The sequence below is a fragment of the Oncorhynchus keta genome, chromosome 4 (genome assembly GCF_023373465.1).
Source record: "Oncorhynchus keta strain PuntledgeMale-10-30-2019 chromosome 4, Oket_V2, whole genome shotgun sequence".
In the NCBI taxonomy this organism is placed as follows: Eukaryota; Metazoa; Chordata; class Actinopteri; order Salmoniformes; family Salmonidae; genus Oncorhynchus; species Oncorhynchus keta.
Genome location: NC_068424.1, coordinates 13589739 through 13600678, shown reverse-complemented (window position 1 = coordinate 13600678; position 10940 = coordinate 13589739). Strand labels below are relative to the sequence as shown.

General features: G+C 48.3%; 1 long non-coding RNA gene across 50 annotated transcripts; it reads right to left on the bottom strand.

The window, feature by feature from the left end:
* Nucleotides 1–304: 304 nt before the first annotated feature.
* On the bottom strand, nt 305–10534 carry LOC127917848 (uncharacterized). Of its 50 annotated transcripts, XR_008097903.1 has the most exons (12): nt 8820–8983; nt 8481–8523; nt 7933–8016; nt 7133–7259; nt 6711–6837; nt 6020–6103; nt 3301–3423; nt 2133–2175; nt 1843–1928; nt 1673–1758; nt 1510–1550; nt 305–1429 (listed from the first exon to the last, which is right to left on the bottom strand). It is a non-coding gene; the product is annotated as an uncharacterized LOC127917848 (long non-coding RNA). The 50 variants fall into 50 exon arrangements; XR_008097908.1 differs by lacking the exons at nt 8481–8523; nt 8820–8983 and adding an exon at nt 9955–10062; XR_008097909.1 differs by lacking the exons at nt 7133–7259; nt 7933–8016; nt 8481–8523; nt 8820–8983 and adding exons at nt 8396–8438; nt 8609–8694; nt 9325–9395 and having other exon boundaries at nt 6711–6753.
* Nucleotides 10535–10940: the final 406 nt, after the last annotated feature.

Sequence of the window (10940 nt, the reverse complement as noted above, 5' to 3'; positions counted from 1 at the left end):
ACCAATCAACACTGATGTGATCAACACTAAACACTATGAATAGATGTGTCTACCAATCAACACTGATGTGATCAACACTAAACACTATGAATAGATGTGTCTACCAATCAACACTGATGTGATCAACACTAAACACTATGAATAGATGTGTCTACCAACCAACACTGATGTGATCAACACAAAACACCACTAATGAAGATCCAACAGTAGGTTTATTCCTTTTGCATGTTCAGTGTTACACTGTATCCGGTTGTAAAGGATTGTTACAGCTAGTAACACAAATAAACACACACACGCAATACAGTTACAAAAACATTGTCATTTATTTCCAAAAAGCAGTATTATTTGAACACTTGTGTTTTGTATGTAACACTTTCCATACCCAACAGGAGAAAAACAGGAAAAACATTCAGTAAGATAAAGAGTTTTCTGTACAAAAAAATGTAAAAATGAAAGAGGCTCATTCTTTTAAAACTCTAAACACAAAAAAAGACATAAACACGTGAAAAATGTAAGAAAAAATACATTCGGCTGCATCCTGTCTCCTATTTCTCCCTGGCCACAACACCTCATCTACATCACAAGCCATGTTCTCCCTGGCCACAACACCTCATCTACATCACAAGCCATGTTCTCCCTGGCCACAACACCTCATCTACATCACAAGCCATGTTCTCCCTGGCCACAACACCTCATCTACATCACAAGCCATGTTCTCCCTGGCCACAACACCTCATCTACATCACAAGCCATGTTCTCCCTGGCCACAACACCTCATCTACATCACAAGCCATGTTCTCCCTGGCCACAACACCTCATCTACATCACAAGCCATGTTCTCCCTGGCCACAACACCTCATCTACATCACAGGCCATGTTCTCCCTGGCCACAACACCTCATCTACATCACAAGCCATGTTCTCCCTGGCCACAACACCTCATCTACATCACAAGCCATGTTCTCCCTGGCCACAACACCTAATCTACATCACAAGCCATGTTCTCCCTGGCCACAACACCTCATCTACATCACAAGCCATGTTCTCCCTGGCCACAACACCTAATCTACATCACAAGCCATGTTCTCCCTGGCCACAACACCTCATCTACATCACAGGCCATGTTCTCCCTGGCCACAACACCTAATCTACATCACAGGCCATGTTCTCCCTGGCCACAACACCTCATCTACATCACAGGCCATGTTCTCCCTGGCCACAACACCTAATCTACATCACAGGCCATGTTCTCCCTGGCCACAACACCTAATCTACATCACAGGCCATGTTCTCCCTGGCCACAACACCTAATCTACATCACAGGCCATGTTCTCCCTGGCCACAACACCTAATCTACATCACAGGCCATGTTCTCCCTGGCCACAACACCTAATCTACATCACAAGCCATGTTCTCCCTGGCCACAACACCTCATCTACATCACAGGCCATGTTCTCCTGGCCACAACACCTCATCTACATCACAGGCCATGTTCTCCTGGCAACAACACCTCATCTACATCACAGGCCATGTTCTCCCTGGCCACAACACCTCATCTACATCACTGGCCATGTTCTCCTGGCCACAACACCTCATCTACATCACAGGCCATGTTCTCCTGGCTAAACAACACCTCATCTACATCACAGGCCATGTTCTCCTGGCCACAACACCTCATCTACATCACAGGCCATGTTCTCCCTGGCTAAACAACACCTCATCTACATCACAAGCCATGTTCTCCCTGGCTAAACAACACCTCATCTACATCACAGGCCATGTTCTCCTGGCCAAACAACACCTCATCTACATCACAGGCCATGTTCTCCTGGCTAAACAACACCTCATCTACATCACAGGCCATGTTCTCCCTGGCTAAACAACACCTCATCTACATCACAAGCCATGTTCTCCCTGGCTAAACAACACCTCATCTACATCACAGGCCATGTTCTCCTGGCTAAACAACACCTAATCTACATCACAAGCCATGTTCTCCTGGCCACATCACCTCATCTACATCACAAGCCATGTTCTCCTGGCCACAGCACCTCATCTACATCACAGGCCATGTTCTCCTGGCCACAACACCTCATCTACATCACAGGCCATGTTCTCCTGGCTAAACAACACCTCATCTACATCACAGGCTATGTTCTCCCTGGCTAAACAACACCTAATCTACATCACAAGCCATGTTCTCCTGGCCACATCACCTCATCTACATCACAAGCCATGTTCTCCTGGCCACAGCACCTAATCTACGTCACAAGCCATGTTCTCCCTGGCCACAACACCTCATCTACATCACAAGCCATGTTCTCCCTGGCCACAAAACCTCATCTACATCACAAGCCATGTTCTCCTGGCCACAACACCTCATCTACATCACAAGCCATGTTCTCCCTAGCTAAACAGCACCTCATCTACATCACAAGTCATGTTCTCCTGGCCACAACACCTCATCTACATCACAGGCCATGTTCTCCCTGGCTGAACAGCACCTCATCTACATCACAAGCCATGTTCTCCCTGACTAAACAGCACCTCATCTACATCACAAGCCATGTTCTCCTGGCTAAACAGCACCTCATCTACATCATAAACCATGTTCTCCTGGCTAAACATCACCTCATCTACATCACAAGCCATGTTCTCCCTGGCTAAACTGTACCTCATCTACATCACAAGTTATGTTCTCCTGGCCACAACACCTCATCTACATCACAGGCCATGTTCTCCCAGGCTAAACAACACCTCATCTACATCACAAGCCATGTTCTCCTGGCTAAACAGCACCTTATCTACATCACAAGCCATGTTCTCCTGGCCACAACACCTCATCTACATCACAGGCCATGTTCTCCCTGGCTAAACAGCACCTCATCTACATCACTGGCCATGTTCTCCTGGCCACAACACCTCATCTACATCACTGGCCATGTTCTCCTGGCTAAACAGCACCTCATCTACATCACAGGCCATGTTCTCCTGGCTAAACAGCACCTCATCTACATCACAGGCCATGTTCTCCCTGGCTAAACAGCACCTCATCTACATCACAAGCCATGTTCTCCTGGCTCAACATCACCTCATCTACATCACAAACCATGTTCTCCCTGGCTCAACATCACCTCATCTACATCACAAGCCATGTTCTCCCTGGCTAAACAGCACCTCATCTATCACAGGCCATGTTCTCCCTGGCCACAACACCTCATCTACATCACAAGACATGTTCTCCCTGGCTAAACAGCACCTCATCTACATCACAAGCCATGTTCTCCTGGCTAAACAGTACCTCATCTACATCACAAGCCATGTTCTCCCTGGCCACAACACCTCATCTACATCACAAGCCATGTTCTCCCTGGCCACATCACCTCATCTACATCACAAGCCATGTTCTCCCTGGCCACATCACCTCATATACATCACAAGCCATGTTCTCCTGGCCACAGCACCTAATCTACATCACAGGCCATGTTCTCCTGGCCACAACACCTCATCTACATCACAGGCCATGTTCTCCTGGCTAAACAACACCTCATCTACATCACAGGCCATGTTCTCCTGGCTAAACAACACCTCATCTACATCACAAGCCATGTTCTCCTGGCCACATCACCTCATCTACATCACAAGCCATGTTCTCCCTGGCCACATCACAAGCCATGTTCATCTAATCATCACAAGCCATGTTCTCCCTGGCCACAACACCTCATCTACATCACAAGCCATGTTCTCCCTGGCCACAAAACCTCATCTACATCACAAGCCATGTTCTCCCTGGCCACAACACCTCATCTACATCACAAGCCATGTTCTCCCTAGCTAAACAGCACCTCATCTACATCACAAGTCATGTTCTCCTGGCCACAACACCTCATCTACATCACAGGCCATGTTCTCCCTGGCTGAACAGCACCTCATCTACATCACAAGCCATGTTCTCCCTGACTAAACAGCACCTCATCTACATCACAAGCCATGTTCTCCCTGGCTAAACAGCACCTCATCTACATCATAAACCATGTTCTCCTGGCTAAACATCACCTCATCTACATCACAAGCCATGTTCTCCTGGCTAAACTGTACCTCATCTACATCACAAGTTATGTTCTCCCTGGCCACAACACCTCATCTACATCACAGGCCATGTTCTCCCAGGCTAAACAACACCTCATCTACATCACAAGCCATGTTCTCTCTGGCTAAACAGCACCTCATCTACATCACAAGCCATGTTCTCCCTGGCCACAACACCTCATCTACATCACAGGCCATGTTCTCCCTGGCTAAACAGCACCTCATCTACATCACAAGCCATGTTCTCCCTGGCCACAACACCTCATCTACATCACAGGCCATGTTCTCCCTGGCTAAACAGCACCTTATCTACATCACAGGCCATGTTCTCCCTGGCTAAACAGCACCTCATCTACATCACAGGCCATGTTCTCCCTGGCTAAACAGCACCTCATCTACATCACAAGCCATGTTCTCCTGGCTCAACATCACCTCATCTACATCACAAGCCATGTTCTCCCTGGCTCAACATCACCTCATCTACATCACAAGCCATGTTCTCCCTGGCTAAACAGCACCTCATCTACATCACAGGCCATGTTCTCTGGCCACAACACCTCATCTACATCACAAGACATGTTCTCCTGGCTAAACAGCACCTCATCTACATCACAAGCCATGTTCTCCTGGCTAAACAGTACCTCATCTACATCACAAGCCATGTTCTCCTGGCCACAACACCTCATCTACATCACAAGCCATGTTCTCCTGGCCACAACACCTCATCTACATCACAGGCCATGTTCTCCTGGCTAAACAGTACCTCATCTACATCACAAGCCATGTTCTCCCTGGCCACAACACCTCATCTACATCACAAGCCATGTTCTCCCTGGCTAAACAGCACCTCATCTACATCACAAGCCATGTTCTCCTGGCTAAACAGTACCTCATCTACATCACAAGCCATGTTCTCCTTGGCCACAACACCTCATCTACATCACAGGCCATGTTCTCCTGGCTAAACAGCACCTCATCTACATCACAAGCCATGTTCTCCCTGACTAAACAGCACCTCATCTACATCACAAGCCATGTTCTCCTGGCTAAACAGCACCTCATCTACATCATAAACCATGTTCTCCCTGGCTAAACATCACCTCATCTACATCACAAGCCATGTTCTCCCTGGCTAAACTGTACCTCATCTACATCACAAGTTATGTTCTCCCTGGCCACAACACCTCATCTACATCACAGGCCATGTTCTCCCAGGCTAAACAACACCTCATCTACATCACAAGCCATGTTCTCCTGGCTAAACAGCACCTCATCTACATCACAAGCCATGTTCTCCCTGGCTAAACACCTCATCTACATCACAGGCCATGTTCTCCCTGGCTAAACACCTCATCTACATCACAGGCCATGTTCTCCCTGGCCACAACACCTCATCTACATCACAGGCCATGTTCTCCCTGGCTAAACAGCACCTCATCTACATCACAGGCCATGTTCTCCCTGGCTAAACAGCACCTCATCTACATCACAGGCCATGTTCTCCCTGGCTAAACAGCACCTCATCTACATCACAGGCCATGTTCTCCCTGGCTGAACAGCACCTCATCTACATCACAAGCCATGGTCTCCCTGGCTAAACAGCACCTCATCTACATCACAAGCCATGTTCTCCCTGGCTACAGCACCTCATCTACATCACAGGCCATGTTCTCCTGGCCACAACACCTCATCTACATCACAAGACATGTTCTCCTGGCTAAACAGCACCTCATCTACATCACAAGCCATGTTCTCCTGGCTAAACAGTACCTCATCTACATCACAAGCCATGTTCTCCTGGCCACAACACCTCATCTACATCACAAGCCATGTTCTCCCTGGCCACATCACCTCATCTACATCACAAACCATGTTCTCCTGGCCACATCACCTCATATACATCACAAGCCATGTTCTCCTGGCCACAGCACCTAATCTACATCACAGGCCATGTTCTCCCTGGCCACAACACCTCATCTACATCACAGGCCATGTTCTCCCTGGCTAAACAACACCTCATCTACATCACAGGCTATGTTCTCCTGGCTAAACAACACCTCATCTACATCACAAGCCATGTTCTCCTGGCCACATCACCTCATCTACATCACAAGCCATGTTCTCCCTGGCCACATCACAAGCCATGTTCTCCTGGCCACAGCACCTAATCTACAAAGCCATGTTCTCCTGGCCACAACACCTCATCTACATCACAAGCCATGTTCTCCCTGGCCACAAAACCTCATCTACATCACAAGCCATGTTCTCCCTGGCCACAACACCTCATCTACATCACAAGCCATGTTCTCCCTAGCTAAACAGCACCTCATCTACATCACAAGTCATGTTCTCCCTGGCCACAACACCTCATCTACATCACAGGCCATGTTCTCCCTGGCTGAACAGCACCTCATCTACATCACAAGCCATGTTCTCCCTGGCTAAACAGCACCTCATCTACATCACAAGCCATGTTCTCCCTGGCTAAACAGCACCTCATCTACATCATAAACCATGTTCTCCCTGGCTAAACATCACCTCATCTACATCACAAGCCATGTTCTCCCTGGCTAAACAGTACCTCATCTACATCACAAGCCATGCTCTCCCTGGCCACAACACCTCATCTACATCACAGGCCATGTTCTCCCTGGCTAAACAACACCTCATCTACATCACAGGCCATGTTCTCCATGGCTAAACAGCACCTTATCTACATCACAAGCCATGTTCTCCCTGGCCACAACACCTCATCTACATCACAGGCCATGTTCTCCTGGCTAAACAGCACCTCATCTACATCACTGGCCATGTTCTCCTGGCCACAACACCTCATCTACATCACTGGCCATGTTCTCCTGGCTAAACAGCACCTCATCTACATCACAGGCCATGTTCTCCCTGGCTAAACAGCACCTCATCTACATCACAGGCCATGTTCTCCTGGCTAAACAGCACCTCATCTACATCACAGGCCATGTTCTCCATGGCTAAACAGCACCTCATCTACACCACAAGCCATGTTCTCCCTGGTTCAACATCACCTCATCTACATCACAAGCCATGTTCTCCCTGGCTAAACATCACCTCATCTACATCACTGGCCATGTTCTCCCTGGCCACAACACCTCATCTACATCACAAGCCATGTTCTCCCTGGCTAAACAGCACCTCATCTACATCACAAGCCATGTTCTCCCTGGCTAAACAACACCTCATCTACATCACAAGCCATGTTCTCCCTGGCCACAACACCTCATCTACATCACAAGCCATGTTCTCCCTGGCCACAACACCTCATCTACATTACAGGCCATGTTCTCCTGGCTAAACAGTACCTCATCTACATCACAAGCCATGTTCTCCCTGGCCACAACACCTCATCTACATCACAAGCCATGTTCTCCCTGGCTAAACAGCACCTCATCTACATCACAAGCCATGTTCTCCTGGCTAAACAGTACCTCATCTACATCACAAGCCATGCTCTCCTTGGCCACAACACCTCATCTACATCACAGGCCATGTTCTCCTGGCTAAACAGCACCTCATCTACATCACAAGCCATGTTCTCCTGGCTAAACAGCACCTCATCTACATCACAAGCCATGTTCTCCTGGCTAAACAGCACCTCATCTACATCACAAGCCATGTTCTCCTGGCTAAACAGCACCTCATCTACATCACAAGCCATGTTCTCCCTGGCTAAACAGCACCTCATCTACATCACAAGCCATGTTCTCCTGGCTCAACATCACCTCATCTACATCACAAGCCATGTTCTCCCTGGCTCAACATCACCTCATCTACATCACAAGCCATGTTCTCCCTGGCTAAACAGCACCTCATCTACATCACAGGCCATGTTCTCCCTGGCCACAACACCTCATCTACATCACAAGACATGTTCTCCCTGGCTAAACAGCACCTCATCTACATCATAAACCATGTTCTCCTGGCTAAACATCACCTCATCTACATCACAAGCCATGTTCTCCCTGGCTAAACTGTACCTCATCTACATCACAAGTTATGTTCTCCCTGGCCACAACACCTCATCTACATCACAGGCCATGTTCTCCCAGGCTAAACAACACCTCATCTACATCACAAGCCATGTTCTCCTGGCTAAACAGCACCTTATCTACATCACAAGCCATGTTCTCCCTGGCCACAACACCTCATCTACATCACAAGCCATGTTCTCCCTGGCTAAACAGCACCTCATCTACATCACAAGCCATGTTCTCCCTGGCTAAACAGTACCTCATCTACATCACAAGCCATGCTCTCCTTGGCCACAACACCTCATCTACATCACAGGCCATGTTCTCCCTGGCTAAACAGCACCTCATCTACATCACAAGCCATGTTCTCCTGGCTAAACAGCACCTCATCTACATCACAAGCCATGTTCTCCCTGGCTAAACAGCACCTCATCTACATCACAAGCCATGTTCTCCTGGCTAAACAGCACCTCATCTACATCACAAGCCATGTTCTCCCTGGCTAAACAGCACCTCATCTACATCACAAGCCATGTTCTCCCTGGCTCAACATCACCTCATCTACATCACAAGCCATGTTCTCCCTGGCTCAACATCACCTCATCTACATCACAAGCCATGTTCTCCTGGCTAAACAGCACCTCATCTACATCACAGGCCATGTTCTCCCTGGCCACACACCTCATCTACATCACAAGACATGTTCTCCCTGGCTAAACAGCACCTCATCTACATCATAAACCATGTTCTCCCTGGCTAAACATCACCTCATCTACATCACAAGCCATGTTCTCCCTGGCTAAACTGTACCTCATCTACATCACAAGTTATGTTCTCCCTGGCCACAACACCTCATCTACATCACAGGCCATGTTCTCCCAGGCTAAACAACACCTCATCTACATCACAAGCCATGTTCTCCCTGGCTAAACAGCACCTTATCTACATCACAAGCCATGTTCTCCTGGCCACAACACCTCATCTACATCACAGGCCATGTTCTCCCTGGCTAAACAGCACCTCATCTACATCACTGGCCATGTTCTCCTGGCCACAACACCTCATCTACATCACTGGCCATGTTCTCCCTGGCTAAACAGCACCTCATCTACATCACAGGCCATGTTCTCCTGGCTAAACAGCACCTCATCTACATCACAGGCCATGTTCTCCTGGCTAAACAGCACCTCATCTACATCACAAGCCATGTTCTCCTGGCTCAACATCACCTCATCTACATCACAAGCCATGTTCTCCCTGGCTAAACAGCACCTCATCTACATCACAGGCCATGTTCTCCTGGCCACAACACCTCATCTACATCACAAGACATGTTCTCCTGGCTAAACAGCACCTCATCTACATCACAAGCCATGTTCTCCTGGCTAAACAGTACCTCATCTACATCACAAGCCATGTTCTCCTGGCCACAACACCTCATCTACATCACAAGCCATGTTCTCCCTGGCCACAACACCTCATCTACATCACAGGCCATGTTCTCCTGGCTAAACAGTACCTCATCTACATCACAAGCCATGTTCTCCCTGGCCACAACACCTCATCTACATCACAAGCCATGTTCTCCCTGGCTAAACAGCACCTCATCTACATCACAAGCCATGTTCTCCCTGGCTAAACAGCACCTCATCTACATCACAAGCCATGCTCTCCCTGGCCACATCACCTCATCTACATCACAGGCCATGTTCTCCCAGGCTAAACAACACCTCATCGACATCACAGGCCATGTTCTCCCTGGCTAAACAGCACCTCATCTACACCACAAGCCATGTTCTCCCTGGCTAAACAGCACCTCATCTACATCACAAGCCATGTTCTCCCTGGCTAAACAGCACCTCATCTACATCACAAGCCATGTTCTCCCTGGCTAAACAGCACCTCATCTACATCATAAACCATGTTCTCCCTGGCTAAACATCACCTCATCTACATCACAAGCCATGTTCTCCCTGGCTCAACAACACCTCATCTACATCACAAGCCATGTTCTCCCTGGCTAAACAGCACCTCATCTACATCACAGGCCATGTTCTCCTGGCCACAACACCTCATCTACATCACAAGACATGTTCTCCCTGGCTAAACAGCACCTCATCTACATCACAAGCCATGTTCTCCCTGGCTAAACAGTACCTAATCTACATCACAGGCCATGTTCTCCTGGCCACAACACCTCATCTACATCACAAGCCATGTTCTCCCTGGCCACAACACCTCATCTACATCACAAGCCATGTTCTCCCTGGCCACAACACCTCATCTACATCACAGGCCATGTTCTCCCTGGCTAAACAGTACCTCATCTACATCACAAGCCATGTTCTCCCTGGCCACAACACCTCATCTACATCACAAGCCATGTTCTCCCTGGCTAAACAGCACCTTATCTACATCACAAGCCATGTTCTCCCTGGCTAAACAGCACCTCATCTACATCACAAGCCATGTTCTCCCTGGCTAAACAGCACCTCATCTACATCACAAGCCATGTTCTCCCTGGCTCAACATCACCTCATCTACATCACAGGCCATGTTCTCCCTGGCCACAACACCTCATCTACATCACAGGCCATGTTCTCCCTGGCTAAAAAGCACCTAATCTACATCACAGGCCATGTTCTCCCTGGCTAAACAACAGCTCATCTACATCACAAGCCATGTTCTCCTGGCTAAACAACACCTCGTCTACATCACAAGCCATGTTCTCCCTGGCTCAACATCACCTCATCTACATCACAAGCCATGTTCTCCCTGGCTAAACAACACCTCGTCTACATCACAAGCCATGTTCTCCCTGGCTAAACAGCGGGGAAAGAATCTT